The 6,221-nt window shown below is 41.3% G+C and overlaps 1 pseudogene; it reads right to left on the reverse strand.

Moving 5' to 3' along the window:
• Window positions 1-488: 488 nt before the first annotated feature.
• LOC105550600 lies at window positions 489-1,573 on the reverse strand (annotated as a pseudogene).
• Between the last annotated feature and the right edge of the window lie 4,648 nt (window positions 1,574-6,221).

A 6,221-nucleotide genomic window follows, 5' to 3' on the forward strand; every position in this document is an offset into this window, starting at 1 on the left:
TAAAAATACAAAAAATTAGCTGGGAGTGGTGGCAGGTGCCTGTAATCCCAGCTACTTGGGAGGCTGAGGCAGGAGAATCACTTGATCCCAGGAAGCAGAAGTTGCAGTGAGCCAAGACTGTGCCATTGCACTCTAGCCTGGGCTACAAGAGCAAAACTCTTGTCTCAATAATAATAATAATAATAATTCCTAACCCATTTATTCCCATCAAGCTCTCCAAAACTAGTAACTGGAAAGGTCCCGTGATGCTGGGCTCCTAATATTGTACACAAAGATTAGAATAATAGAATTATCTAGTATTTTCCCTTCCCTGAAAATTCCATCTTCAATTGGGGTTTATGGGTTCAAAAGCCATATTTATGAACCAAAATTTAGGACACATACTCTGGTACAAGGACAATGGATGGTGCAAAAAATATCCAGGATATCTAGCTGTTGAAACTGCAGCCCTCTCAATGACTCTAATGGTGAATCCAGCCCCAAAAGTTTTAGATACAAAAATAGTAACAACCCAATTGAATTTTACTGCATTTAAAAAACATAATTATTTCCAAATCTACTGAGCAACTGCACAGTCTTCAGTGACGCCTACGGTCACTGGGATTCGAAGACTCTCACTTCCAGGAGCGACGGGTCTTTTTATGCCTATGGGATTTATCTCGGCTCCTACTTCGAGTTCTATGACTACGCCCTTCGGAATGCGCGTTGTACGGGCTAGAAAGTGTGTCTGAGCTCCGCCCTCTGTCCCTATCCCTGGTTGTTTCTTCTCTTGCCTCCCTCCCACTTGAGGACTTGTGCTCGTGCTTGGGTTTCTCCTTCTTCTGCTCCCTCTCTATGTCCTCTACTCCACCATAGTAGGCAGTCCTGGCCTCGGGAAGCTTCCGCCTCTCCCTGGGCTGTGACTTCTGAGCTCTCCCCGAGTTCTTGCTGCTGTGCTTCTTAGGGCCAGGGTCATCCTTTTCCTTTACTGTCTTGCTTTTGGGTGACGAAGAGGATGGTTGCTCTCCCTGTACCAACCGATCAGTTTTCTCTTTTTCTTTCTTTCTTTCCTTTTTTTCCTTTTTCTCCTTCTTGTGCTTTTTTGTTGGTTTTTCGTCTTCAGAGCTCTCAGACAAACTCGACGAGTAGGTATGAGCCCCACGGGAGCCCTTGTGGAGCTCTTTGGTCACATCATCCATTTCTTCCGAGTTCTTAGGAGCCCGATAGTTAGACACATGATCCACTCGGATAGTTCTTCCTTTGACCTTGATCCCATTAAAATTGTCAACGGCCAGAATCGTGCTCCTCTGGTCTTCATAGCAGAGGAAACAGAATCCTTTGGATTTCCCAGTCTTCTTGTCCCGCACAAGATTAATGTTAACAATCTCCCCATATTGTGAGAATACACAGATGATGTCCCCTTCAGTCAGTTCATAAGGAAGCCCTCCCAGGAAGATCCAGGCGCTGTCCTTGTACTCGGAGTGCCAGGACACCTTATCGGCCACCCCAAGCTTGACCTCTTCCTCATTCAGCTCGTTGATCAGCTTCACCTTAGTTAAAGCGTTCATCTCCGCGGGCTCGCGCTCAACGTTCAGGTATCAGTGCCCGGGCGAGGCAGCCCCCGTGTGATATTTCGTGGCGCACGCGCGCACGTGTGTGTGTGTGTGTGTGTGTGTGTGTGTGTGTGTGTGTGTTTTACCAACCTTATTGAGTTATAATTTACATAAAGTAAAACACATCTATTTAAACGTGTGGTCTTATGTAACCTTCACTACTATAGTTAAGATAGTAAACATTTCCAAGCTGGGCACGGTGGCTCACGCCTGTAATCCCAGCACTTTGGGAGGCAGAGGCTGGCGGATCACCTGAGGTCAGAAGTTCAAGACCAGCCTGGCCAACACGGTGAAACCCCGTCTCTACTAAAAACACAAAGAATTAGCTTGGCGTGGTGGCGGGCGCCTGTAATCTCAGCTACTCAGGAGGCTGAGACAGGAGAATCACTTGAACCTGGGAGGTGGAGGTTGCAGTGAGCCGAGATTGCGCCATTGCACTCCAGCCTGGGCAACAAGAACGAAACTCCACCTCAAAAAAAAAAAAAAAAAAAAAAGTAAACATTTCCTTTACCATGGAAACGTCTCTTATGCCTCTTTTCCACTCCCTGTCCCAGGCAATTACTAATTTGATTTCTATCAATTATAGGTTAAGTTTAACAGTTACAGAGCTTATTAGAAATGGAATCACATTATATGACTCTTTTTAGTCTAGGTTTTTTTTTCACTCAGTTGAATGTTTTTAACTTCATCCCTGTTGTTTTGTGTATCAGTAATTCTCATTGTGTAAATAGATAACAATTTATTCATTTCCCTGCTGATGGACATTTGGGTTCTTTTTAGTTCTGGGCTATATTATGAATTAAGCCACTATGAACATTTAGGTACAAGTCTTTATGTGGACATTTTTTGTTTGTTTGTTTGTTTGTTTCTCTTGGGTATATACTTAGGAATGTAATTGCTGGGTCACATGGTAAGAAATTGTGAGGCCGTTTTCCAAAATGGTGTACCATTTTACACTCTCACTAGCAACGTATGAGAGTTTGTTACCTAAATCCTTGTCAATTCTTGGTGTTGTCAATCTGCTACTTTTAGTTAATCTAGTGGATGTGTAGAGATATCTCATTTTGGATTCCATTTTCATTTCTCTAAGGACTAATGATGCTGAACTTTTTTTAAATTTTTTAAAATTATTTTTATTTTTATTTTTATTTTTTTGAGGCGGAGTCTCCCTCTGTCGCCCAGGCTGGAGTGCAGTGGCGCGATCTCGGCTCACTGCAAGCTCCGCCTCCCGAGTTCCCGCCATTCTCCTGCCTCAGCCTCCTGAGTAGCTGGGACTACAGGCACCCGCCACCGCGCCCGGCTAATTTTTTGTATTTTTTTTAGTAGAGACGGGGTTTCACCGTGGTCTCGATCTCCTGACCTTGTGATCCGCCCGCCTCGGCCTTCCAAAGTGCTGGGATTACAGGCGTGAGCCACCGCGCCCGGCCTGAACTTTTTTTTAAAAATGAAACTTTTTGGTTTTTTTGGTTTTGTTTTAAGACAGGGTGTCACTATGTTACCCAGGCTAGTCTTGAACTCCTGGACTCAAGCGAGCCTCCTGCCTCCCACCTCAGCCTCCCAAGTAGCTGGAACTATAGGCACGCACCAGTGTGCCTAGCATGCTGAATATTTTTGCATATGCTTTTTAGCCTTTTATATACATTTGTGAAGTGACATTTCAAGCCTCTCGCCCTTTTAAAAAATTGGATTATTTTCCTATTGCATTACAACAGCTGTTTGCATTTTAAGTTGGTAGAGTTTTAAGGTACATATTTAAACTGCTAGACTTACATATTTATTCTGCTCTAGGCAAGTGCATAGAAAAACATCTTTAAAATCGCCATAGCATTGAAAATATTACCTGAGATGTCTATCCTTGCCCCATCTGACCCCCAGGCTAAAATCTGTTTCCATTTGAGATTGTAAAATCATCAGAGCAAATGACCTAACATTTTAAGTTTAATTGATATTTCTTTAGTAAAGGCAAAAAATTTCTTCCTACTCTTTCACCACTAAACATGAAGGGTGTGCTACTTTTTTAAAAAAACATGTCTTTTTCAATTCATCTCATGTTAAAACCAGACATAACCATATTATTCCATTTAAAAACTGTCCAGAACTATAAAAGATTTTTATTTCAGTTTATAAAATGGATGCTTCAATATACAAAGATAAATTATGATAAATAAATTATTATTGGCCAGGCATGGTGGCTCACGCCTGTAATCCTAACACTTTGGGAGGCTAAGGTGGGTGGATTGCTTGAGCTCAAGAGTTTGAGACCAGCCTGGGCAACCCCATCACTACAAAAAATTAGCTGGGCATGGTAGCATGTGCCTGTAGTTCCAGCTACTTGGGCTGAGTCAGGAGGACTGCTTGAACCTGGAGGTTGAGGCTGCAGTGAGCTGAGATGGCGCCACTGCACTCCAGTTTGGATGACAAAGTGAGACCTTGTCTCAAAAAAAGAAAAAAAGAAATTATTATTATTCAATTAAATTTCTAATAAAATAGAAAATCTCTTCCATACATCAGCCAACATGTGGAAATGTCTAAAAATTTAGAGCCTCAAATTGGGCAATTGTTTTAAATGTTTATTTGTGTCATAAAATTGTGTTTCTGCAACAAGTAAATTAATATTTTAATCAAAATATAAATAATGTAAATGTGAATTTTTAAAAAGAAAAATTTTAGGTGAAAAGCAGTAAAAAAGAAAATAATTCAATATATTACAGTAAACTGATGGAAATTCCACTCAGGGTAGAATTGTGGGTTCTTGGTCACCTGTCACTGTTCCAATCTACCTATTTGACAGAGTAACTGAAGCAAAGAGAGGTCAAGTCATTTGTCCAAGACCATGCCACTTGCTAGTGAAGATCTGGAATGGGAATGAATATTCACTAGCAGGCTAGTGTTATATAACATATTTTCTTATAACTGAGAACTAAAATTCCTATTAAAACCTATACTTGTGCCAAGCACAGGAACTCACACCTAAAATCCCAGTGCTTTGGGAGGCTGAGGCAGGAGGATCTCTTGAGGCCAGGAGTTCACCAGCCTAAGCAACACAGTGAGACCCAGTCACTACAAAACGTTTTTTAAAAAACTAACCAGGCATGTTGGCATGTGCCTGTAGTCCCAACTATTTGGGAGGCCGAGGCAGGAGGATCATTTCTTTTTTTTTTTTTTCTTTTTTTTTGAGACAGAGTCTCACTCTGTTGATCAGGCTGGAGTGCAATGGCACAATCTTGGCTCACTGCAATCTCTAACTCCCAGGCTCAAGCAATTCAGCAGAAGGATAATTTCATTGCCTAGGAGTTTAAGGCTGCAGTAAGTTGTGATTGTACCACTGCACTCCAGCCTGGGTGACAGAGCAAGACCATGTCGCCGAAAGAAAAAATGGAGGGAGACTGCCAGCACTGCACTAGCCTCTTCCCCATCAATTTAAAAAAGAAAATGTCCCTTTTGATTGCTGAATAATATTCCATAGCATAAATGTACCACTATTTAACCACTCACCCATTGAAAGACGTCTGGATGATTTCTATTGTTCAGCTATTACAAATAAAGTTGCTGTAAACATGTATTTATAAGTTTTTGTGTTAACATGTCTTTATTTCTCTGGGATAAAAGCCAGGAATGCAATTTCTAGGTTGTATGTTAGCTACATGTTCAGTTTTTATTGGTTGTCTTTTCTTTTCTTTTTTTCTTTCTTTCTTTGACAGCACCTTGCTCTGAAGCTAAGGCTGTAGTGCAGTAGTACAATTATGGCTCACTGCAGCCTCAATCTCCCAGGCTCAAGCAATCCTCCCACCTCAGCCTCCTGAGAAGCTGGGACCACAGGTGCATGCCACCACGTATGGCTAATTTTTGTATAGACGGGCTCTCACTATGTTACCAAGGCTGGTCTCAAACTCCTGGGCTCAAGTGACCCTCCTGCCTTGGCCTCCCAAAGTGCTGGGATTATAGGTATGAGCCACCATGCCCAGCCACTACTTTTAATTTTATCCTTTCTAATAGCGATGAGTAGTGACATCTCCTTGTGGTTTTAACGTGCATTTCTCTAATGACTAATGATGAACATTTTTCTGTGGGTTGATTTGCTACCCACTTATTCTCTTCAGTAGATTAATGTCTCTTTATGTCTCTTTTGCTCATCTTCTAAGGATTATTTGTGTGTTTTTACTGTTGAAGTTTTAGATTTTTAAAAAGATATTCTATGTATGAATTTTTGGAAATCATCTATTTCCAGTAGTACATTGAACAAGAGTGGTAAAAGTGGACATCCTTACCTTGCCCCCAATCTTCGTGGAAAAGCATTCCATCTTTTACCATTAAATATGGGTTAATTGTAGTTCTTAATAGATATTCTTTATCAAGTAGGAAAGTTTTTCTCTATTGCCAGATTTCTGAGACTTTTTAAAAAGGAATAAGTGTTGAATATTTTGTGTTTGTTTTTTAAAGACAGGGTCTTCCTCTGTTGCTCAGGTTGGAGTGCAGTGGTAAAATCATAGCTCATTACAGCCTGGAATTCCTGGGCTCAAGCAATCCTCCCTGCTCAGCCTCCTGAGTATCTGGGATTACAGGCGTGGGCAATGACACCTGCCTAATTTTTTATTTTTTGTAGAGACAGGGTCTCACTACATTGGCCAG

Source organism: Mandrillus leucophaeus, unplaced genomic scaffold (genome assembly GCF_000951045.1).
Source record: "Mandrillus leucophaeus isolate KB7577 unplaced genomic scaffold, Mleu.le_1.0 Scaffold491, whole genome shotgun sequence".
Lineage (NCBI taxonomy): Eukaryota > Metazoa > Chordata > Mammalia > Primates > Cercopithecidae > Mandrillus > Mandrillus leucophaeus.